At 44.7% G+C, this 25,715-nt stretch overlaps 2 pseudogenes; one reads left to right on the top strand and one right to left on the bottom strand.

The window, feature by feature from the left end:
* Nucleotides 1-904: 904 nt before the first annotated feature.
* Nucleotides 905-17,144, bottom strand: LOC139376923 (DC-STAMP domain-containing protein 2-like; annotated as a pseudogene).
* Nucleotides 17,145-18,474: 1,330 nt separating this feature from the next.
* Nucleotides 18,475-25,248, top strand: LOC139376920 (E3 ubiquitin-protein ligase DCST1-like; annotated as a pseudogene).
* Nucleotides 25,249-25,715: the final 467 nt, after the last annotated feature.

Here is a 25,715-nt window from a genome sequence, read left to right as displayed (position 1 = left end):
TGCTAACCTTTCTTTTAGCTAAATATGCAGGTTTAAAAATATATACTGTGTATCGATTTTAAGAAAGGCATTGATGTTTATGGTTAGGTACACGTTGGAGCAACGACAGCCCTTTTTCGCGAATGCGCACCGCATCGATTATATGCAACACAGGACACGCTAGATAAACTAGTAATATCGTCAACCATGTGTAGTTATAACTGGTGATTATAACTGATTGATTGTTTTTTATAAGATAAGTTTAATGCTAGCTAGCAACTTACCTTGGCTTCTTACTGCATTCGCGTAACAGGCAGGCTCCTCGTGAGGCAGGTGGTTAGAGCGTTGGACTAGTGACTGAAACAAGGTAATAATCTGTGGTTCTGCCCCTGAAAAAGGCAGTTAACCCACCGTTCCTAGGCCGTGATTGAAAATAAGAATGTGTTCTTAACTGACTTGCCTCGTTAAATAAAGTTATTTAAAAAATATATATATGTCCCCATTGTCTACTTCCACCAGCCCTATACTGCTGAAGGCCCCACGCTGCACCCTGCTCTCTGAGGGCCTTCGCCACGTTGCCATGGCGATCCCCCTCTTCATCAGTCTCCTGGTGCCCCTGTGGGGGATTTGGGGGCAAGTTAGCGCGGCGGTCCACAGGCCCAGCTGCTCATCATCACTGGAGTCTCTGGAACATACAGGAACATACAACACACAACTGCTCTTCTGTATGACTAAGAGACACATTCTAGTTCATTAATTCATTATTATTCCACATTAGTTATATGTTTAGTTACTACGTTACAAATTGTTTCTAGTGACAAAATGCAATTGGGGCAAGTGAGTAACTTACTGTATTTTAAGTGTAACCAAACAAAGTGTAACACGATAGTTAAGTGGGCAGCTAGAGTCTAACAGGTTTAACAGTCTAACGCGTGGTCATCATGAGTAATGTGTCCCTGTGGATGCCTCCCAGCTCTTTCTCACAGTCCTCCTGAAAGGTCAGGGGTCCCATGCAAACTGCACACACCTGGCCCATACTCTGGAAGCACTGCTTACAGTATACCCCTGTGTAACGTTAAAACAGCACACGGATTAGAGTGCAACAAACCACAGTGGAGCAGTTGAATGGAACAGAAAAGTCAGATTGCCAAGAGGAACATAAAACTCATCAAGACCAGGGGCTATTTCACAAAATAGTATCAAAGATATGGACTGCAAACATGGGTTAACATTCTGAAACAACAAGTAACAAGTAATAAGTGATTGCAAAGAGTTGCAAATCTGGCTTTGAGAAACACCCCTCGTTGTGCTTCACCAAAGGTGTTAGCTGAATTCTTATCCTTATAGTCAACAGTTTAACAGAGTCAACTCCCTCACTGTACACACTGTAAGGTCAAACTCCATTTGATTTTACAAGGAAAAAAGGTACGATTTTATGACACAAAAAAAAGCGGTACATGAAAGGCAGGTAACTTTTATGAGCTTGTAGAGGAAACAGATCTATCTACTTTTCAAGGGGGTCCTATAAACAAAAACAAAAATCCCCAAACAAAGACAACCTTAAAGGCCTGAGTTCGGCTGCTGTACCTTTACACTGAGGGGTGATGCATGTGACCATGCTGGGGTCATCCTGTCCCTCTCCTCCCCTTCCACAGGCCATGCAAGAGACAGAGGACACCCCCATAATTTCAGCCAGGTAGGACCCACCTGGGAGGCTAGATTAAAGAACACATCATTAGCTGTAATAACATTAGTGATGTGTCAAAGCTATCTGTACACACATCCACTATAAATATGTGTAATGTGTTACAGTCCTGTACTATTCTGGATTTGCATGGGCAAAAAAAATGCACTAGTTAAAATACTAACATGGTGAAAAGATGAGAAATGGCTTCAAGAATGGGAGATTTAGGTGAAATTGACATTCATTTTACCAGGTTGTGAGTGTCTGGAGGAATCTGGGTCCCTCTCCTTCTGCCCTATTCCTGGCTACAGACCTCAGCAGGGCTTAGAGACTGAATCCTCATGTGGAAGAGCTGCACCCGCTCCGGCCCCACAGAGGAATGAGAAACACCATTACCTGCTCTATGTTATGTTAAAAGTGTCTGGAAGTGTCTGGATCTGGAAAAGGTGCTGGACAAATAGAATGCATCTGCAGCATGGCCCAGTAGATAATCTATAGAATTTCCTGATCATGCTTTGTCAATCTCAGAGACAAAATTAGATTGTCACCAGGGCAAGACAATAATTACCTATCGGCAGACAATAGACATATACAGGTAATTGCCAAAACAAAGGAAACACTTGAGTAAATTAGTGATACAAAGTACACTGCTCAAAAAAATAAAGGGAACACTTAAACAACACAATGTAACTCCAAGTCAATCACACTTCTGTGAAATCAAACTGTCCACTTAGGAAGCAACACTGATTGACAATAAATTTCACATGCTGTTGTGCAAATGGAATAGACAACAGGTGGAAATTATAGGCAATTAGCAAGACACCCCCAATAAAGGAGTGGTTCTGCAGGTGGTGACCACAGACCACTTCTCAGTTCCTATGCTTCCTGGCTGATGTTTTGGTCACTTTTGAATGCTGGCGGTGCTTTCACTCTAGTGGTAGCATGAGACGGAGTCTACAACCCACACAAGTGGCTCAGGTAGTGCAGTTCATCCAGGATGGCACATCAATGTGAGCTGTGGCAAGAAGGTTTGCTGTGTCTGTCAGCGTAGTGTCCAGAGCATGGAGGCGCTACCAGGAGACAGGCCAGTACATCAGGAGACGTGGAGGAGGCCGTAGGAGGGCAACAACCCAGCAGCAGGACCGCTACCTCCGCCTTTGTGCAAGGAGGAGCAGGAGGAGCACTGCAAGAGCCCTGCAAAATGACCTCCAGCAGGCCACAAATGTGCATGTGTCTGCTCAAACGGTCAGAAACAGACTCCATGGAGGGTGGTATGAGGGCCCGACGTCCACAGGTGGGGGTTGTGCTTACAGCCCAACACCGTGCAGGATGTTTGGTATTTGCCAGAGAACACCAAGATTGGCAAATTCGCCACTGGCGCCCTGTGCTCTTCACAGATGAAAGCAGATTCACACTGAGCACATGTGACAGACGTGACAGAGTCTGGAGATGCCGTGGAGAACGTTCTGCTGCCTGCAACATCCTCCAGCATGACCGGTTTGGCGGTGGGTCAGTCATGGTGTGGGGTGGCATTTCTTTGGGGGGCCGCACAGCCCTCCATGTGCTCGCCAGAGGTAGCCTGACTGCCATTAGGTACCAAGATGAGATCCTCAGACCCCTTGTGAGACCATATACTGGTGCGGTTGGCCCTGGGATCCTCCTAAAGCAAGACAATGCTAGACCTCATGTGGCTGGAGTGTGTCAGCAGTTCCTGCAAGAGGAAGGCATTGATGCTATGGACTGGCCCACCCGTTCCCCAGACCTGACTCCAATTGAGCACATCTGGGACATCATGTCTCGCTCCATCCACCAACGCCACGTTGCACCACAGACTGTCCAGGAGTTGGCGGATGCTTTAGTCCAGGTCTGGGAGGAGATCCTTCAGGAGACCATCCGCCACCTCATCAGGAGCATGCCCAGGCGTTGTAGGGAGGTCATACAGGCACGTGGAGGCCACACACACTACTGAGCCTCATTTTGACTTGTTTTAAGGACATTACATCAAAGTTGGATCAGCCTGTAGTGTGGTTTTCCACTTTAATTTTGAGTGTGACTCCAAATCCAGACCTCCATGGGTTGATAAATTTGATTTCCATTGATCATTTTTGTGTGATGTTGTTGTCAGCACATTCAACTATGTAAAGAAAAAAGTATTTAATAAGAATATTTCATTCATTCAGATCTAGGATGTGCTATTTTAGTGTTCCCTTTTTTTGAGCAGTGTATATTGAAAGCAGATGCTTCCACACAGGTGTGGTTCCTGAGTTAATTAAACAATTAACATCCCATCATGCTTAGGGTCATGTATAAAAATGCCCAGTTGCCCATTATTTTGGCTACCACGGCTAGAAGAAGAGTTCTCAGTGACTATGAAAGAGGGGTCTCAAAGCAGTATAGGGGGTTTAAAGGGTGTTCGTGTGTCTCAGTCACCAGATCTCAATTCTCAACCCAACTGAACACTTATGGGAGATTCTGTAGTGGCGCATGTTTACGGGAGGCAACAGTCATATAATATAATCATTTAACATTGCTATTAAATTGTATTCACTTATAGGAAGTTGCTAGCTATCCCATAAAGCCATTAGCGAAAACCACATTATCTCTGTGGTCTGGCAACTTCCTGTTCTTGGCTGGACTAAAGATGACGCAAAGTTTGAAAAATGTTCAAGTTTGCAGCGTCCGTCCTGCAACGGAGCCTTCAACTGCAAGGGGGCATTGCGTTTGCACTCCATTATGGACTTCCCCATTGAAAAGCATGACATCTGGAGCAACGCAACGGAGTGCTTATGGGTGATGTGAACGAGGCTTGAGACAGCGTTTTCCACCACCATTAACAAAAACCCAAATTATGGAATTTCTCATGGAAGAATGGTGTCGCATCCCTCCAATAGAATCTATGCCAAGGTGCATTGAAGCTGTTCTGGTGGCTTGTGGTGGCCCAACGCCCTATTAAGACACTATGTTTACTTTATTTTGGCAGTTACCTGTACATAGAGTTATGTGTGCACATAGACAAAGTTACGGTACACAGACCCGGTGCTGATGCTCAACATTCTGTACATGGTTTGAATTCCATCTGATCCAACAGTCTAGTATAAAATGTAGTGACACTAAACCTGAAGCTGCTGACAACGTGTATGAACACTGCCATTAGAATGATGCAACACCTTCCCTGTCACACCAGTTTGTAATAGATAATGGCTGATGCTAACCGTGCCACTACTAGTATACAAACAATGACAAAGACCGCCACTACATAAGACCAGAATCGACAACAAAATTATAGTTTTTTTCCCTGGTTTAATAGTTTATCTACCTTTGGCACGACAAGAAGAGAACGTGATCAAGCTGTATTAACTTTTTAAGCATAACATTTCTGTCTGTTCTTTTGTCCTGAAATCAAGATAAGTACATCTGTATTGCTGTGCAGTGCTGACCTTGTTTCAATTCTATGCATGGTTCACATTCCTCTTTCTCCTAGACTCTCAGACCAGCAGACTGCTGCAGAACAAGTTATATTCTGCCTGCACAAAACCACAACCTGTAGTGGCTATTGTGAACAAATCTATCTGTGGATCTTTTTATTTCAGTGTAGTTGTTATGTAACTGACAGCCCCTAACTCATTAGTGTTTGCAGATCTAAATTAAATGGATAGGTGTAAGCGACAGCTAAGTCCACTGGGAAGGTATCCATTTATTACTACACCTACCTGGTTCCCTGAGATCAGCAAACACAGAAGTGGTAAGGGCTAGAGGAGGGGGTTTGGGACTGGACAGATAAAGAGAGAGTTGTGACTGGGTCATAACGTACCCGTTCTCGTTTCGGGTGGTACCTGGCACACACGAGCCTCCTTAACTCCTTTTAAGAGAGAGGAAGCAAAGCAAACAGCTTATTTTGGCCACTGGGTGTCAGTGTTAAACAGCAAAAAATACAGAGACCCTGTAGAATTTACTCCATATCCCTAGGCCAAGGCATAGATACAGATAACAGCCAAAATAAAGGAAACACATAAAGCATCTTAATAGGGAGTCGGGCAACCACGAGTCAGAACAGCTTCAATGCACCCAGGCATTGACTGTTGTGTCTGGAGCTCTACCAGAGGGACGAGACATCATTCTTCCATGAGAAATTCCATAATTTGGTGTTTTGTTGATGATAGAAAACATGGTCTCAGGCACCGCTCCAGAATCTCCCATAGGTGCTCAATTAGGTTGAGATCTGGTGACTGAGAAGTCCATGGCATATGGTTAACATCGTTTTCATGATCATCAAAACATTCAGTGACCACTATTGCCCTGTGGATAGGAGCATTGTCATCCTATGGGAGCATAGCCATGGTAGCAATAATAATGGCCCAAATAATTTTATACATGACCCTAAGCATGATGGGATGTTAATTGCTTAATTAACTCAGGAACCACACCTGTGTGGAAGCATCTGCTTTCAATATACTTTGTATCCCCCCATTTACTCAAGTGTTTCCATTATTTTGGCAGTTACCTGTATGTTAATCTTAGGGGCAAGTTCTACCAGATATTTTAATGTTAAAAGTCCACAAAAAAATATATTTACTGAACAAAAATATATGTAAAGTGTAATATGTAAAGTGTTTGTGCCATGTTTAATGTGCTGAAACAAAATATCGCAGAAATTTTCCACACACACAAAAAGCTTATTTCTCTCACATTTTATACAGAAATGTGTTTACATCCCAGCTAGTGAGCATTTCTCCTCTGCCAAGATAATCCATCCACCTGACAGATGTGGCATATCAAGAAGCTGATTAAACAGCATGATCATTACACAGGTAAGGTGCATCTTGTGCTGGGCACTCTAAAATGTGCAGTTGTCACACAACACAATGCCACATGTCTCAAGTTTTGAGGGAGCATACAATTGAAATGCTGACTGCAGGAATGTCCCCCAGAGCTGTTGCCAGATAATTATTATTATTATTTCTTAAATTTTACCCCCCTTTTTCTCCCCAATTTTGTGGTATCCAATAGTAGTTACTATCTTGTCTCATCACTACAACTCCTGTACGGGCTCAGGAGAGACGGGAGAGACGAAGGTCAAAAGTCATGCGTCCTCCAACCAAGCCGCACTGCTTCTTAACACAGCATGCATCCAACCCGAAAGCCAGCCGCACCAATATGTCGGAGGAAACACCTGGCGACCTTGGTTAGCGTGCACTCCGTCCGGCCCGCCATAGGAGTCGCTGGTGTGCGATGAGACAAGGATATCCCTACCGGCCAAACCCTCCCTAAACCGGATGACGCTAGGCCAATTGTGCGTCGCCCCATGGACCTCACGGTCGCGGCCGGCTGCGACAGAGCCTGGGCGCGAACCCAGAGTCTCTGGTGGCACAGCTAGAGATGCAGTGCCCTAGACCACTGCGCCCATTGCCAGAGAATTTAATGTTAATTTCTCTACCATAAGCCACCTCTAACATCGTTTTAGTACATCCAACCGGCCTCACAACCGCAGACCATGTGTAACCACGCCAGTCCAAGACTTCCACATCCGGCTTCTTCACCTGCGGAATTTTCTGAGATCAGTCACCCGGACACCCGGACAGAGATCAGTCACCTGATATGAAAATGGGGTTGCGGGAGAATTTCCAAAATTCCCCCAAAATCTAAATACATACCTTTATATGTATAAATTAATAAACCAGAGAGCTCTCTTAGATCATGGGAAAAGGCCGCACTTGACCGTTGCACTTGAATCATTCCCACGGTGAATGGCTAGGCCCACTAACCTATGAAACCATACACTATTGCAGAGACTTTGATATTACCGGCTGCAATTGATATGGTGAAAACAATGTGTTGGGAGGCAGAGGCACAGAAATACCTTTGTCAGATAACACTGTTAAACAAATCATTTATGATATTGCTCACAATCAAGAGGAAACTCTGAATGAATGACTCAAAAACTTCCAAGCTTATGCTATTCAAATGGACGACAGCTGTTAGGGCCGAGATGCCTATGCATTGACTTTTGTTTGCTATACATGTCGGGGGATGCTATTCATAAGGACATATTGTTCTGTTTCACGATTTCCAAGTATGAAACGGCATATGGAATGTTGAGTGTGCTGCGTTGCTATATTGACGACAAACAGATTCCATATGGGATCGAATGGTGGACATTTGCACAGATATGGCTCTATCTATCAGGGGATGGGGGGCAGGCCTCTGCACTCTAGTTATGGATGCAATATGGATGCATTGTATGATACACCGAGAGCAACTGGTGGCAAAAGAGCTGAGCACAGAATTTGGAGATATACTGCAGCAGGTAACTTCGATTGTTAACTACATCAAACCACATCCACTGCGCACACACCTGTTCGCAAAACTATGTGGAGATATGTAATCAGAGCATGGCAATGTTTCACATTGAAGCTTGGTGGTTATCAAGGGGGAGTGTTGGAGAAAAAATGCATGCATTGAGAGAGGAATTGTTGTCATTCACAATGGGATGTTAAAAGAAAAAAAATACTTCTGTGTAATGAAAAGAAAATAACAGAAGTGTCCCACACAACTGCTCACCTCCAACGCTTGGATGAGTACTTTGGGACGGACCTACTTCCCAATCCGTTCTACTGTGATCCTGGCTCAGTTGACATGCAGGTAAGTGAATTTGAACAGCTGATCTAGCTGTCATGTGACTGAATACTGCAGACAATGCATTCACGGGTCACTACGGAGGAGTTTTGTTCTTAACTCAAAGGCCCTGCTGTTTCCCTCTGAGCATTAATGGGGAGTTCAAAACAACTGGGAACTTGGAACTGGGACCTCGGAAATCTCCGACTTCCATGCGCTCACTGCAACTGGAAACTCGGAAAGAAATTAGCTACAACTGGGAAAAATACACTGCTCAAAAAAATAAAGGGAACATTTAAAACAACACAATGTAACTCCAAGTCAATCACACTTCTGTGAAATCAAACTGTCCACTTAGGAAGTAACACTGATTGACAATACATTTCACATGCTGTTGTGCAAATGGAATAGACAACAGGTGGAAATTATAGGTAATTAGCAAGACACCCCCAATAAAGGAGTAGTTTTGCAGGTGGGGACCACAGACCACTTCTCAGTTCCTATGCTTCCTGGCTGATGTTTTGGTTGCTTTCACTCTAGTGGTAGCATGAGACGGAGTCTACAACCCACACAAGTGGCTCAGGTAGTGCAGCTCATCCAGGATGGCACATCAATGCGAGCTGTGGCAAGAAGGTTTGCTGTGTCTGTCAGCGTAGTGTCCAGAGCATGGAGGCGCTACCAGGAGACAGGCCAGTACACGAGGAGACGTGGAGGAGGCCGTAGGAGGGCAACAACCCAGCAGCAGGACCGCTACCTCTGCCTTTGTGCAAGGAGGAGCAGGAGGAGCACTGCAAGAGCCCTGCAAAATGACCTCCAGCAGGCCACAAATGTGCATGTGTCTGCTCAAACGGTCAGAAACAGACTCCATGAGGCTGGTATGAGGGCCCAACGTCCACAGGTGGGGGTTGTGCTTACAGCCCAACACCGTGCAGGATGTTTTTCATTTGCCAGAGAACACCAAGATTGGCAAATTCGCCACTGGCGCCCTGCACTCTTCACAGATGAAAGCAGGTTCACACTGAGCACATTTGACAGAAGTGACAGTCTGGAGACGCCATGGAGAACGTTCTGCTGCCTGCAACATCCTCCAGCATGACCGGTTTGGCGGTGGGTCAGTCATGGTGTGGGGTGGCATTTCTTTGGGGGGCCGCACAGCTCTCCATGTGCTTGCCAGAGGTAGCCTGACTGCCATTAGGTACCGAGATGAGATCCTCAGACCCCTTGTGAGACCATATGCTGGTGCGGTTGGCCCTGGGTTCCTCCTAATGCAAGACAATGCTAGACCTCATGTGGCTGGAGTGTGCCAGCAGTTCCTGCAAGAGGAAGGCATTGATGCTATGGACTGGCCCGCCCATTCCCCAGACCTGTATCCAATTGAGCACATCTGGGACATCATGTCTCGCTCCATCCACCAACGCCACGTTGCACCACAGACTGTCCAGGAGTTGGCGGATGCTTTAGTCCAGGTCTGGGAGGAGATCCCTCAGGAGACCATCCGCCACCTCATCAGGAGCATGCCCAGGCATTGTAGGGAGGTCATACAGGCATGTGGAGGCCACACACACTACTGAGCCATTTTGACTTGTTTTAAGGACATTACATCAAAGTTGGATCAGCCTGTAGTGTGGTTTTCCACTTTAATTTTGAGTGTGACTCCAAATCCAGACCTCCATGGGTTGATAAATTTGATTTCCATTGATCATTTTTGTGTGATTTTGTTGTCAGCACATTCAACTATGTAAAGAAAAAAGTATTTAATAAGAATATTTCATTCATTCAGATCTAGGATGTGTTATTTTAGTGTTCCCTTTATTTTTTTTTGAGCAGTGTAGTTTTGAACGGTCATCCAACACGGAATTCCAACTCAGGAACTCGGGCCTCTTTCTAGAGCTCTGACTTTGCATCCTAAAGATCACTGTCGTCATGATTTGAACTTCAGAGTTCCCAGTTGTCTTGAAAGCACCATAAAAATGATGGTAGGCTGCCCTTCGCCAGTTTATATCTGTGTGAAGCTGGATTCAGATCTCTCTTCTGAATTAAAACTAAATATCGATCCAGGTCGATCACGCCCCCTGACTTTGAGAAGCTCCGATGCGACATGATTCAAGCACACCCATCTCATTAGTGGTGGTGAGATAAGAGACAATATGTCAGACTAATTTGCAATTGACTGTCCCACATTAAAAGTATGTGATGGTGAGTTGAGAAGACAATCAGAAATATTGTTAGAATGGTTTTAATTTGACAGCCATACTGTTGGCTATATTTCATTTTTACATGTTTTGTTTGAGCTTCTTTTAAAAGCAAGTCGAATTGAGCACGGTATTGTTGAATTTGATTTTCATAACAGCAAACTAGGACTGATGATTTGGTTAGATAAACTAGCAAGTCTGTTTGTTTGGTTACCATTGACACTATGTAGTAAACTTGCTAGCTACTTTAATGGATGTTGAACACATTTCTAGAAACAAATGAACATATTTCTAGTGCCAAATGTGTTAAATTATATCCATGGTATGAAAGGGATAATCAATTTGTGGCTCTATGCACTCTCTAGAAAACAATGTACCTCCATGGACGGCCAATTCCACTCCACTAACGCTTGGTGGAACACACCTTTCACATCGTTCATTATTTTCCATAGAATGCATAGCCCCTCGTTGATTATCCCTTAATGTAGTATTGTAAATATTATACATTTGTAATAAGAGTAATAATGTATGGTATTATTGTATTTAGAATGTAGGCTGTTGTTTTGTTTTCATGTAATTGTTTTATTCCTGTTTGGACCCCAGGTAGAGTAGCTGCTGCCTTGGCCTTGGGGATCCTAGTAAATACTAAATACTACTAGTCTAGGTGTTACCTATGAGCATGTATCCTGAGTGGTCTGGCTCTGACAATTCTTGCTGAGAACAGTGATGCTGCCCTTCTGCAGAATGGCAAAGGCAGCTGCTATGTCCTTGAAGATGTCCAGGGCATTGCCTGTGCCATTTACTTCCACTGCCAATACGATGGGTGCTAGAGAGAGCACAAAGAGAGAACACAATGTCTTGGATGATGTTGTTGGTTCCAAATATGGTTTGATATACAATTTCATTAGAATAATCTGTTCTATAGTATTTCATTGGAAACTGATGTCCAGTTTAATTCCTTTATTGGACTGAATAGAATGGAGTAAACTGATAGACTTCAGGTTTCAGGCAAGGTTATTCATCACACCGAACAACCACTTTCTCTCATAAAATAAACTGTTATGTCTAAAATAACTAAGTCCAAAATAACAGCCCAAACAAAATGTGTACAAACAAAATATCTGTACAAACATGTTTTGAGACTCGGCTTGTTAGCAGTGTTTCTGGTTTCATTCAGGTAAATATACTTTTTGGAAGCAATAACGAATGCAGATATTATACCTCTCATCTATTCCTGTTTTTAACCATGAACCTGTGAGTACACTGATGGGTGGGGTGGCTAGTAAGATTTCAATGTTTTTAGTACAGTAAATAACCTTGAACTGAACATCATCTATTTCCCTGTAGCCAGACTGTCTCGCCTCTGGCCACGATGTCCCCCTGGGCTTGGTAGTGCACCAGGTCAAACATCCAGAAGACCACCAGGTCCAGCGCCACCCCAGGCATCCTATGGCTATGTGCCTGAGAATGGACACTGCGCTGAGGGCAGCCGTCCACCGCTCCCTGGCCGTCAGGTACACTGAGACTAAAGGACAGAGATGGGTGTGTGGGAGGGGAGGTTAGGTGGGTGTTTTCACTGCCATGACATCAATGTTACACTGACTTTCTCTTTTCACCTTTCTAGATGTTTTTGTTGTTGTTCTCATTTTCTAACTGCTCTATATCCTTTCGCTCCCTACCTTTTCTATCAACACCCACAATGCTTCCTCCCTACAATCCATTTATCTTCTCCTCTTTCCTGTGCATTCTTCCTGCTCCACACACATGCTCTGATGTAGGTGCGGGCCTCTCTCTGGCTGAGCGGTTAGACAGGGGGTTTTCCCTCTCTAGCCAATCTCTCGTTGAGCTCCTCAAACTGATCTGTGATGTAAGTGTTGTCAAAGTCATTCTGGTGCAGGTACTTATGTTTGTACAGGACAGCCCTAAAAAACACACACACACACACACACACACACACACACACACACACACACACACACACACACACACACACACACACACACACACACACACACACACACACACACACACACACACACACACACACACACACACAAACACACACACTAGAGCAGGGCAAACTCAAGGGAAACGCTCCTTGTCAAACCTTGTTTGCATGACCCATGTGAATGAATATAGATAGACTCACCGTAGGTACATTAGCAGCAGAAGGAAGAGGCCTATGTAGGCTATTAGCCCCATCACTTCCTAGAAACGTCCCAGCTCCACCGACACTTCCTCCATCATATCCTGTGACACCTGTTGCACCGTCTGACTGCTGTTCACATTCATGTCAAAGTGCATAGGGGCCGATATGTTGAACTCAAACTCCTTCTTCATCTTCTCGAAAACTGCTATGGTTGCTAGAAGAGAGCAAAGAGGCACTTCAAGAATGTGCCACTGTGCATTTGTGACTGTTTAGATTGGCCATCAAAAAGGAGTTACAGTAGAATTATGGAATTGAAGAATGTTCTACCTTGGAATAGAGAAGTAGTAGAAACTATTATATAGGGCAAGGTTTTTGTCCCTCTGGACTTTACTTACGGGCAGCAATCTATGTCTTCATGTGGACGACAATGTAAGAAGGGATGATGCAAAACAGCTGACCAACTGACATGAGAGGAATGCATTGATAATTACTGTTCTCATACCTACAAATGACATAACCTCTAGCTAATTTACATGACAAATGCATCTCTGCATCACAGGCTCTAGTCATTGTCTCATAAAACCATTGTGAACGGTCATTAAAAGTAAACCCAAGTGTCATGTCAGGTTTATAAGACAGCATTATATAGGATTTATGACCCATAGTTTAGAAAGTGAAATGCCACCATTCACTTTATGCTGAGAGCAGCATTCTAGATCTCCCAAGGGCCAGGAAGCGTGTTTCATCTCTGGCCCTCGGGTCATGTTTGGATTAAAAAGTCACCAGTGCCCGGCTGGCTCCTGGCTGGCTCCTGGCTGGCTCCTGGCTGGCTCCTGGCTGGCTCCTGGCTGGCTCCTGGCTGGCCCGAGAGCAGCGGTGGATATGAAACAATAATTCATTTGAAAAGAAAACAGGGGAGGCAGAGGGATGGAGGGTGACTCACGCCTGCGCTCCTCCTGGGAAATGTGAGAGGAAACATGAGGGCAGTGTGGGGCTGGAGGGTTTTAACTAGGCCTTGGCTCCTAAGTTACCCTGCCCTCCTAGGCTAAAGAATAACACAGAGCACCGCAGAGCTTCCAGAGAGCTAGAGAGGAGGGCTGTGCTGTACCTCCACACTGATGTCAACCTCACAACAATGGGTGATCTATTTTTCCATAAGCTAACATATTTGTAGTCAGCAATTGTTCACCAAAATCGGAAAAAACAGGCTCGGGTGCAAAAAAAGGGGACATTTTAACTGAGTTTCAGAAGATTTTAAACTACTGACCACCCAGCTAGCACATAATGTTCTGAGAACCATATGTTGTTTAAAGCTTGGCGAGAGCGTGGTTATCCTATGGTTATTTTGCATGCAATCTTCCCATAACTTTTCCTATAGGTTTCTTCATGGTTCTATTTAAAGTAATCTTCTCAAATTGTTCAGACAACGTTAAGAAACAATGTTCTTCTGTGGGAATTCCAATGTTTTCTACAGGTTTCCTAATGGTTCTAGTTAAAGTCATGTTCTCCGAATGTTCAGAGAACATTAAGAAACAACGTTCTTCTATGTGAATTCAAGAACTTCAGCATAATGTTTTCTGCAAGTTCCCTCATGGTTCCATTTAATGAATTTTCTCAGAATGTTCAGCGAATGTTAGGAAATTAAGTTCTACTATTGGAATTCCAGTACTTCAGCATAACATTTTTTGCAGGTTTCCTCATGGTTCTATTTAAAGTACTGTTCTCAGAACAGTAAGAAAACTTTCCATAAAAACCACAAGAAAACATTAACGTTTAAAAAACAAAACCCTTCCTCTACTACTGACAGCAGATGGAAGTAAGGGTGAGTGAGGATAGTGATTCTACTGTATGATGGAAAAACATGTCAACCAACCTCGAGCGAGACCACAGAGGGGACGGAACCCATCCACAATGTGACAAAGGAAGTTGAACACAGACAGGATCTCCATGCAGTCATCACGGGCATCATCAAATAGCTTGTTACACTTCTTACAGGGGGTACCCAGTTTGTCATTACACACCTCGCCAATGCCGACCAGGAAGTGTAACACGTTTCTCAGGGAACGAGCTGTAACAGGGGGCAGAGGGCACAGAAATCAATGGAAGGCTTCATTTGGATAGTTAAATTGTTAGATACAGTAACTGTACTAACAGTGTCTTCAAATAATGACAGTGCTAGAATAAGCATGGCCCACAGACGTACCTGCTGGGTCTGGCTTGTGGCAAGTTCAGCCCCACACACCACGCTATCCGCTGCACGGTCAAAGTTTTCCAGGGTGTTGGTCATGGGGCCCTGGACCAACATGGAGAAGATGAGGAACAGGAGGAAGTCCTTGCCCTTCAATGTGAGGGAAAAAAAAAGTGCATTAGTGGTACCCAGAACAAGTTGGTGTACTGAGTATTGCATTGTAGGTCATTCCGTCCACTCGGGCGTTTCTCCAATTTATTTTTATTTTTTCCTGGGGTGGCCAAGGGGTGGGGGCAAGAACCAATCATGATGGCTCGCCGTGGGAAATCAACAAACAGGATCACAAATAGCTTTGAAAATTGGCTTAACTACGAGGCATTGCATTGAATAACTGTTTCAACTGTTAATTTGTATCTGCCCTAATTTATTAAAATAAATGAATTTGAAATGATCCATATGAATCCCTATTCAAGTTAATGAGGATCTACACTGATCTCAAAAAATGACCTTTAACCCCTGAATGACCTTTAACCCCTGAATGAACGCCTGGTCGGGTTCTTTGGCTAAGCAAAAACGACTCCAGCCATTATCACCTTGGCTGCTTTAGCTTTATTCACCCATCGATAAGGGACATACATAAATAACATTCTAGAACAATCACATGCCATAGCCTACAGCAATTAGCTAGCACTAATTAACACACTTGCTCAGCACCAAGATTAAAAACTTGAGTTTATTTTCCTGTCAAGTCAAACAGCAGTTACCTACACATCTTCCACCTCTGCACTGCTTTTGTCAACTCAGGGGCGGAATGTGACCTGAAATCGGTCCTGGCATTTCTAACACATTAGCCCATTCCCCCCCCCTCGAGGCCCCCACAATGTCCCATTTTTCCCCCCTTGAGGCTCTCATTATAAGCCAGATCATGATAATTTTGCACAAAAAAAGTTAGACAGGCCTGCTAGAAAGAATATGGACCAGCCCTTCTGACATCTCCAAACTGACTTTCCTAAAGAGATTGAGCCAGTGGGTGAGCTACTTGTAAACGTGGAGGCGTCGCTACTTGCTCACGACTCCTATATGAAAGATAGCATTCTTAGTGTATTTTTAGTAAATGTTTCTTTTCAAAGCAGGGGAAAATGTTAACAGGTTGGAGGTGCCTGTGGGGTATTCTGGCGTACTACAACCAAACAAAGGTTAATTCCCGGTGTGGTAATACTGATGATTTGTTGCCACAGATGGTATGTTTACATGGCAGGCTAAGATAACTAATGTGGCAGGTTAGGTGAATTAATGTAACAGGTTAGGAGAATGAGGTTAAGGTTAGGAAAAGGATTAGGGTTAGGCTTAGCTACAATGCTAGTTGTCAACAATTGTTGACCCTACCACTAGATTGAGCTGTAGGCCTCTTCCATCTAGCCACAATGGAATAAATGTAAACAAACAATCTGTGGAAGACAAATCATCAGTATCATAACAGCATGGTAACCATGTGATTTTGGAACTGTGAGCTTATTGGTCTGTTTGAATTAATTGTTTGTGTGCTCTAATTGATTTCAGGTAGGCTATGACATGGACACACCTCCACCTCCACTTTCCCTTCTACTGTATGTGCCTTCACCAGCCTGGGAAACAATATATCCAGTTTGCATCAATCCCGTTTGTCTCTCTCTGTTTGAAAGGCTGCGTTTAGACAGGCAGCCCAATTCTGATATTTTTTCACACTAATTGGGATTTTGACAAATCACATTAGATATTTTCTCATTTTTATTTTGGTAAAAAGACAAAATAGTGGGTTTAAAGAGATCAGAATTGGACTATCTGTCTAAATGTTGACAAAGTGTTGATTTGACTGTTGGGCTGGGTGCATTTCAACGCACAGCACATATTCTATTTTTTTTGTGGTATGGTTAAAACAATCTTCATATGTAGGCTATTCACTTGAACACAGCATTGGCATCATGAGTACAACATTCGCACGCACGCGGATGGAGAGGCCCGTGCCAAATGCTGAGAGGAAAGCTATGGTGATCATGGTACACACGCAATACCACAGCCCTTGGTTCTGTATGAACAGTGCAGTCATTCCGTACACAGGGGCGAGGAATAGGCCAAACAAAAACCCACCCAAACTCTGCACGAGCCCACTGAGACGAGGATCACAGAAAGGTTTGGTCTTGCTTTGTGGGCAACGCCTTGGGCATCTGGGAACCCTGTCAAAAAGGTTAAATATTTAGGCTAAACTCACCCACCAATGACAACATTATGTAGTAAGCCTATGCATCTCAATAATGTCATTGTATTTCCTTACCGCTTGAGGACCCCCCTCAAACGCTCCATCGCGGCTTGGCCACTTTGCACAAACCTTTGTCGAAGACCATGTATGCCTCTCTCATCTTTTTAAGTGGGAGAACATGCACAATTGGTGGCTGACTAAATACTTTTTTGCCCCACTGTATATAAGTTGTTGTTTTTCGTTTGGGTTTGGTGGGTAGTTGTTTTCTGTTTAGTGTCTGCACCTGACAGAACTGTTTTTTGCGGTGTTCAGTTTTATTAAAAAAATCATGAACGCCTACCACGCTGCACCTTGGTCTCCTTCTTCATCAGACGACAGACATTACGGCCCAGGATATCCTGCGCCGGCTCTGCGCACCATGTCTCCGTTGCATCTGCACTGTCCAGTGCATCCTGTGCTAGCGCCCCGCATTTGCCGGGTGAAAGTAACCATCCAGCCAGGACGGGTTGTGCCAGCTCTACGCTTGAGACCTCCAGTGCGCCTCCACGGCCCAGTGTATCCGGTGCCTGCTCCATGCACCAGGCTTCCAGTGCCTCTTCCCGGTCCGGTGAGACCTGTTCCGGTTCCACGTACCAGGCCTCCAGTATTCTCCCCAGCCTGGTAAGCCCTGTGGCAGCTCCACACACCAGGCTTCCAGTACATCTCCTCAGTCCGGTGAGACCTGTTCCGGTTCCACGTAACAGGACCAGTGATGATCCATGGCACGAAGCCTCCAGTGATGATTCATGGCACGAAGCATCCAGTGATGATCCATTGTCCGGAGCCTGTAGTGATGATCCATGGCAAGGAGCCTGCGGCGACGGTCCCCGGTCCGGAGCCTGCTGCGATGATCTGCGGCCTGGTTCCTCCAGTGAAGGTCCATGCACTAGGGCCGCCACCAAAGCGGAGGGATCTGCGGGTGGAGGGGGGTCTACGTCCCGCACCGGAGCCGCTGCCTTGAAGAGATGCCCACTCGGACCCTCCCCTTTAGAGTCAGGTTTTGCGACCGGAGTCTGCACCTTTGGGGGAGGCTTTTATTCTCTTTCTTGGTTAGGCCAGGGTGTGACAAGGGTGTGCATTCTAGTTTCTTTATTTCTATGTTGGTGTGGTTCCCAATCAGAGGCAGCTGTCTATCGTTGTCTCTGATTGGGGATAAGCTGTCCTTTTTCGTTTGGGTTTTGTGGGTAGTTTTCTGTTTAGTGTCTGCACCTGATAGAACTGTTTCGTTTTGTTCAACTTTGTTATTTTGTTGTGGTATTCAGTATTATTAAAAAATCATGAACGTCTATCACTCTGCACCTTGGTCTCCTTCTTCATCAGAAGACAGATGTTACACCAACTCATTGTGAATTCTCCCCTCCAGGTTTATTTCTGGGTCTCTTCCACAATGTCACAATGACCACTGTAAACAGGCTCTTAGCAGAATATGCTTTTGTTGGTGAGTAGATTGTGGTACTGCAATTGAACACTGTTTGGAGTCAATCAGTAAAGTAAACTAATTGGAAACATATTAGTCATGCTCTGTGTGTATTTTTCAGCTGTATGTGTTCTGGGTGTGGCATTTTCCTCCTACTTTCGCTGCTCGGTCCCTCTGCTCTTTCCCAGCATGCTCAGCTACCGTGGCAGGGCGTACCTCATGCTGTTTGTCCTCTACGGCCTGTATAGGGGTAACTGAAAATAGCTCTGGAAAAAATGTATTGCCTTGATACTTGCCAAATAGCTTGCTAGCAGTATGGCATCGCTGTGGTGCAAACTGGCAATCCTCTGCTCACCCTGTTCTCTCATCCTGTCAGGCCCTTCCACTGTATTGTCCAGGATGTGGCCTTCTCTATGGGGTGCAACATCGAACTCCAGATCAAACACAGCAAGGTCATGTGGAGGGATGTGACGGAGCCCTTCATGGAGGTGGTGCAGGGTATTGTGGTAAGTTGCACATTATGTTCAGTGGATCACTATTGCCAGAATAGCATTAGTGGAAACCAAGACTGTCCTCAGGGCAGGCCTGGTTCAAGCTAGATATATTTGTGTTGTGAATTTTGGCTAACCCTTTTCCTAAACCTAATTATCCTAACCTGCTGCTTAAGTTTTCCAAACCTGCTATGAAAAGTCACTAATGCTAGTCATAACTGGCAGATCTGCCCTGAGAGCAGTCTGAGTATCCACTAGTGTGATACAGTTCACTATTGTATTAGTTCAGTAGGTTTGTTTCACATTATCGACTGATATTTCAAGGACATGCCCCAACATTTCCTTCATGTCATTACTGGGTCAGGAGGATAATGGGGAGTTCCAGGAGGAGGCTAAGAGTGTGAGCAGGCAGTTACAGAGCATCAGATATGAGGTCATGGGGAGGTATGGCTATGACTTCATGGAACAGGGCCCTGTTGCTGCCGGCAACAGCACCCATAATTTGTATGCAGCAGAGACGATGCGATGTAACTGAGTATTGGTTTGCATTTAAAAACCTATTCAGCAGATTGAAGTTGGTTGTTTTTGGTCGATAGTTAGTTGAGAATGTACTGACATTACTCACTGTCTGTTTTTCTGCGTTGTGGGACAGATGTGGTGGAGCAGGGGATGGAGTGCTGTCGGGAGTGGTTTGAGGTCAAGTGGCAGGACTGCATGGATGCCATCAAAGCCCCAGTCATCAACCACATGTGTGTGTACATGAGATTCCACTTCCTCTGTGACATCATGAGAGGTAGGGGTTCAACTTCATTGGTAGCCCAGGTGTTTTAGTCAAGTGGGATGATATACTGTACTTTTCTGATTACAATGATGTTTGCTTGGTTGCATTTCAAGTCAGTCATGAAGTCCTGGTGCAGAGAGGAGATCCCAGTGGAAGGGAACTGTGGTGGTTCATTTCTTTATTATAAAATGAGGGGAGACAAACTTATCACACAAGTCAGAGTTACACTTAATAGTGAGAGCGTTGCAATAGCAATGGCTGGTCGACGAATCACAGTCTCTGATGATTTGTTGAAAAGCAGCGAGACAAAGGTATTTTATAGCCAAGATCCACCCCCTAGTTGACATAACAATCCACAGATGTTTTGAATGGGTCACAAGGTGAGACTTTTTAAATGAGAAAGGAGTATCCCGTAGCCAAATAGCATTTGCTATAAATTATTGTTCAGTTTGGTCCCTAAGATGAGGTTCCAATCTCGTTCCTGGTACTTCATAGCACAAAAACACCAACTCATCCAATGGCATAAATCAGTTGTCAACTCCAAATACTCCCATCTCAAGTAAAACCCCTTCATGACCCCACTCCTGGACAAGCTCACAGAGGGTAGTGAGCCTCTAGGTCCCCGGTCCGGAGCCTGCTAACCCAGAATAAGTGCAACATCAGAGATGACATACAATGGTTGCAGACACTACCACACACATCCCCCAATGCCAAAGGAGGGAGTGACTGGCGCACAGACATTGTGGAGACAAGTAATTGGTTCCCCATTAATCACGCCATCCCTTCACATGGTTTAAGAATAGGTAGACACATTTACATATGAAGACAATGTTCTCTCCTGTCCTCTTCTCTTTCTGATATTCTGCATAGAACCAGGGACATGTGAAAGACAAGCCTGACCTCTCCCTTCTCGGTGTCCCAGTTGACTGAGCCCCAGCTGAGGGAAGAAGTGCAACTGCCAACACCAGAGTCAGAAGAGATGCATTCTAATAACAAGTGTCTCACAGAAGCATATTATGCAGATAAGACATCTTAATTATCTATGTTACACAACTAATTCTGATTCTTCCGCTACAGAACTTTGGGCAAACATTCGACAAGCTCAACTTCTCCATTGACGCACTGTCCAGATAATTCAGTACTAACGTGTGGTGCTGCAGTTACAAGCCCAACTCCTGTCTGCTCTCACTAAAACCAAGGCAGTTAAAAAATGAAAGAAATAAAAGACTGTAGTTTACACATAATTGGGTCATTTGGAGGTTTTCTCTACTCGAAATACATGTATGATGCCTTACTCTTTTGAAGGTACACCTTGCACAATACTTTAATTGGATGTTATTTACAGTTCCTGAGCTTCCACGTTTGGCCAGAGTCCATACATCCAGTTTCCAGGTCTGAATCAGTCAAGGTTGAAATCCAGGCTCTATACTCCAGCATTTGGAGTATAGGTAAATAATGTATTGTCATTTTTTGAGTCACTTTGAAGTATAGAAAATGTTTCTTAACAATTTTACATTAATGTGAATGCTACCACGATTACTGGTAATCATGAATGAATTGTGAGTTGTACAAAGATCATGCCCCCCAAAACATGCTAACCTCTTACCATTCCCGATAACGGTGAGGCTAGCGTTTGCGGAGGGGTGTGATATATGTGTGTCTAACATTCTCAATCATGTTCTGAAAGAACTGCAAAATCTGAATCCCTACAAATCAGCCGGGCTAGACAATCTGGACCCTCTCTTTTTAAAATCATCTGCCAAAATTGTTGTAACCCCTATTACTATCCTATTCAACCTCTCTTTCGTATCGTCTGAGATCCCCAAAGATTGGAAAGCTGCCTCGGTCATCTCCAACTTCAAAGCGGGAGACACTCTAGATCCAAACTGCTATAGACCTATATCCATCCTGCCATGCCTTTCTAAAATCTTCGAAAGCCAAGTTAATAAGCAGATCACCGACCATTTCAAATCCCACCGTACCTTCTCCACTTTTGACTCTGTCAATCACCTCATTCTTATCGGCAGACTCAATAGCCTTGGCTATTCAGTGTGTCAAATCGGAGGGTCTGTTGTCCGGACCTCTGGCAGTCTCTATGGGGGTGCCACAGGGTTCAATTTTCGGGCTGACTCTTTTCTCTGTATATATCAATGATGTCGCTCTTGCTGCTGGTGATTCTCTGATCCACCTCTACGCAGACGACACCATTCTGTATACATCTGGCCCTTTTGACACTGTGCTAACAAACCTCCAAACAAGCTTCAATGCCATACGACACCTTCCGTGGCCTCCAACTGCTTTTAAATGCTAGTAAAACTAAGTGCATGCTCTTCAAATGATTGCGGCCCGCACCCTCTCGTCCGACTAGCATCACTACTCTGGACGGTTCTGACCTAGAATTTGTGGACCGCTACAAATACCTAGGTGTCTGGTTAGACTGTAAATTCCTTCCAGATTCCCATTAAGCATCTCCAATCCAAAATTAAATCTAGAATCTGCTTCCTATTTCACAACAAAGCCTCCTTCACTCATGCTGCCAAACATACCCTCGTAAAACTGCCTATCCTACCGATCATTGGCTTCGGTGATGTAATTTACAAAATAGTCCCCAACACCCTACTCGGACCACATCTAGTTTGCTATCACAGTGTCATCCGTTTTATCACCAAAGCCCCATATACTACCCACCACTGCAACCTGTATGCTCTCGTTGGCTGGCCCTCGCTACATATCCTTCCCCAAACCCACAGGCTCCAGGTCATCTATAAGTCTTTACTAGGTAAAGCCCCGCCTTATTTTAGCTCACTGGTCACCATAGCAACACCCACCCTTAGCATGCGCTCCAGCAGGTATATTGCACTGGTCATCCCAAAAGCCAACACTTCCTTTGGCCACCTTTCCTTCCAGTTCTCTGCTGCCAATGACTGGAACAAATTACAAAAATCGAATAATTGTTTTAGCTTCATTGTCCAAATAAGTACATAGCGGAGTGTATAATGTTTGGAAGCTGATATGTACGTTTTGACATTTCAGGACAAACGTTATGTTACCTTTGAAGAAAGCTGAGCGATGCCTTTTCATCAACCCTCGCAGCCTGTTCATACATCCCAGTGTGCTTAAACTAGTGGTGTGTTGCTAATCTCCTGGGTGGATTTCATTCCAATAATTTTCTCCAATGACTTGTTTATTACTAACATTCCACTCCTTGCTGACTTTAGGGTTGTATAGACTGAAGGACAATCTTGTGATTGATGAAAATACCTGTCCAAGTCTTTTTACAATCACAAAAGGGAGTCAAGTCTAATCCCAGATCTATGTAATTGGGCCACAGATGGCAGGCCTACTGCAGGTAGTCTCTCTGGCTGTGTTTGTCTGTGTGCTACTGGCTGTCGACATGGTCCTCTACCACATCTTTGACATCATCCGCAGACACTTTCACAGAGTTCTCCCTCACCAGTGACTCTCACACACACACACTTTCTCCTGTACCATATCATTGTCACAGTGTGATTGTGTTAACTCATGCCACAGGGAGCCACTACATAGACATCAACATGGGAGGACAGTCCATGATGGCCAAGCTGCTGAGGAAGACCATCGGGGCCTTCAACACCACCTCTAACCTGGATATGCAGTCTAGTAACCAGTGTAGGTGGCCTCTCTGATGTTCTCTCACTGCTCAATGTGCCAAAGACTGATGTGTGTGTTGTGGCTAGTTGGTGTTGACCTGTCCCTGTCTTACTGGCTACAACACTAATCTGCTCAGGTCTAGTAGTGTACAGCCTTGTTTGGCTAGATAGTTTAGACAGTGTTGTCAAGAGGCATTGAACACACACATACTGTAGCATCACATGTTTGTCCATGTGCATGATGGCAACTAGGAGTTATCCATGCACAATAAAATGGGCATTCGCATAGTATGTGCTAATAATCAGGATTAAGTGAGACCACAGATGAGTCAAATCATGGCAACAGTTACAAGATCAACAACAATCCCCCTCTCTCTTTTTCGTGCCCCTCTTGATGATGGCGCTGAGGTGCTGCCTGCAGGTGTACAGCAACCGCCCACGCAGGGTCATCGCTGCCTTCTACTTCCCCAAGGTGAGGCGCCACACACACATCCTCTCAACCACACCTACCATCCTCTTGGTTGAACAAAACCTCTGCATACTGTAACTCAGATATATGACACCATGTGTAATGTATTGACAGCACGTCAGGCTTGCCTACATGTAATCTGTAGTATTTGTGTGTTAATTATAGTTCTCACATTAACACCTTGTTCCAGCCATACAATTAGATCTTAAATCCTCTAAAGGTGATCTCCGCTCTTAAATATTCTAAAGATATTCTCAGCTCTTAAATCTGATAATTGAACGTTCTCTTGTTAAGAGCCTAATCTAAACCTGATTGATATACCCACTTGGATGGATTCTCTGAAGTTTCAACTGTTTTTCAATAGGTCGGAAGGAAAGTTGTATGTATATCTCTCACACACACACACACACACACAGAGTTGAAGTCGGAAGTTTACATACACCTTAGCCAAATACATTTAAACTCAGTTTTTCACAATTCCTGACGTTTAATCCTAGTAAAAATTCCCTATCTTAGGTCAGTTAGGATCACCTATTTATTTTAAGAATGTGAAATGTCAGAATGATTTTATTTCAGCTTTATTTCTTTCATCACATTCCCAGTGGGTCAGAAGTTTACATACACACTCAATTAGTATTTGGTAGCATTGCCTTGAAATTGTTGAACTTGGGTCAAATGTTTCAGGTAGCCTTCCATAGGACTCATTTTACTGTGGATATAGATACTTTTGTACCTGTGAAGATGCTGGAGGAAAACAAGGCCCTTTGCTGTTCTGGGATTGATTTGCACTTTTTGCACCAAAGTACGTTAATCTCTAGGAGACAGAACGTGCCTCCTTCCTGAGCGGTATGACGGCTGCATGGTCCCATGGTGTTTATACTTGCATACTATTGTTTGTACAGTTGAATGTGGTGTGTTTGGAAATTGCTCCCAAGGATGAACCAGACTTACGGAGGTCTACAATTTTGTTTGAGGCCTTGGCTGATTTCTTTTGATTTTCCCATGATGTCAAGCAAAGATGCACTGAGTTTGAAGGTAGGCCTTGAAATACATCCACACGTACGCCTCCAATTGACTCAAATGATGTCAAATAGCATATAAGATGCTCCTAAAGCCATGATGGAATTTTCCCTAGCTCTCACCCTCTGATCCAACAGGTCCCAGATTGAGATCCGGGCTCTTCTTTGGCCATGGCAGAACACTGACATTCCTGTCTTGCAGGAAATATCGCACAGAATGAGCAGTGTGGCATTGTCATGCTGGAGGGTCATGTCAGGAAGAGCCTGCTGGAAGGGTACCACATGAGGGAGGAGGATGTCTTCCCTGTAACGCATAGTGTTGAGATTGCTTTCAATGACGAGCTCAGTCCAATGATGCTGTGACTCACCGCCCCAGACCATGATGAACCCTCCACCTCCAAATCGATCCCGCTCCAGAGTACAGTGGTTACGGGCGCTGTACTGCAGCGCCAGCTGTGCCATCAGAGTCCCTGGGTTCGCGCCCAGGCTCTGTTGTAACCGGCCGCGACCGGGAGGTCCGTGGGGCGACGCACAATTGGCCTAGCGTCGTCCGGGTTAGGGAGGGATTGGTCGGTAGGGATCTCCTTGTCTCATCACGCACCAGCGACTCCTGTGGCGGGCCGGTGCGCGCTAGCCAAGGTTGCTAGGTGCATGGTGTAGCCTCTGACACATTGGTGCGGCTGGCTTCCGGGTTGGATGCGCGCTGTGTTAAGAAGCAGTACGGCTGGTTGGGTTGTGTATCGGAGGACACATGACATTCAACCTTCGTCTCTCCCGAGCCCGTACGGGAGTTGTAGCAATGAGACAAGATGGTAGCTACCACAACAATT

The sequence above is a fragment of the Oncorhynchus clarkii genome, chromosome 2 (assembly GCF_045791955.1).
Source record: "Oncorhynchus clarkii lewisi isolate Uvic-CL-2024 chromosome 2, UVic_Ocla_1.0, whole genome shotgun sequence".
NCBI classification, from domain to species: domain Eukaryota; kingdom Metazoa; phylum Chordata; class Actinopteri; order Salmoniformes; family Salmonidae; genus Oncorhynchus; species Oncorhynchus clarkii.
Note: the sequence above shows the minus strand (reverse complement) of the source record. Positions and strands in the feature narration are given on the sequence as shown.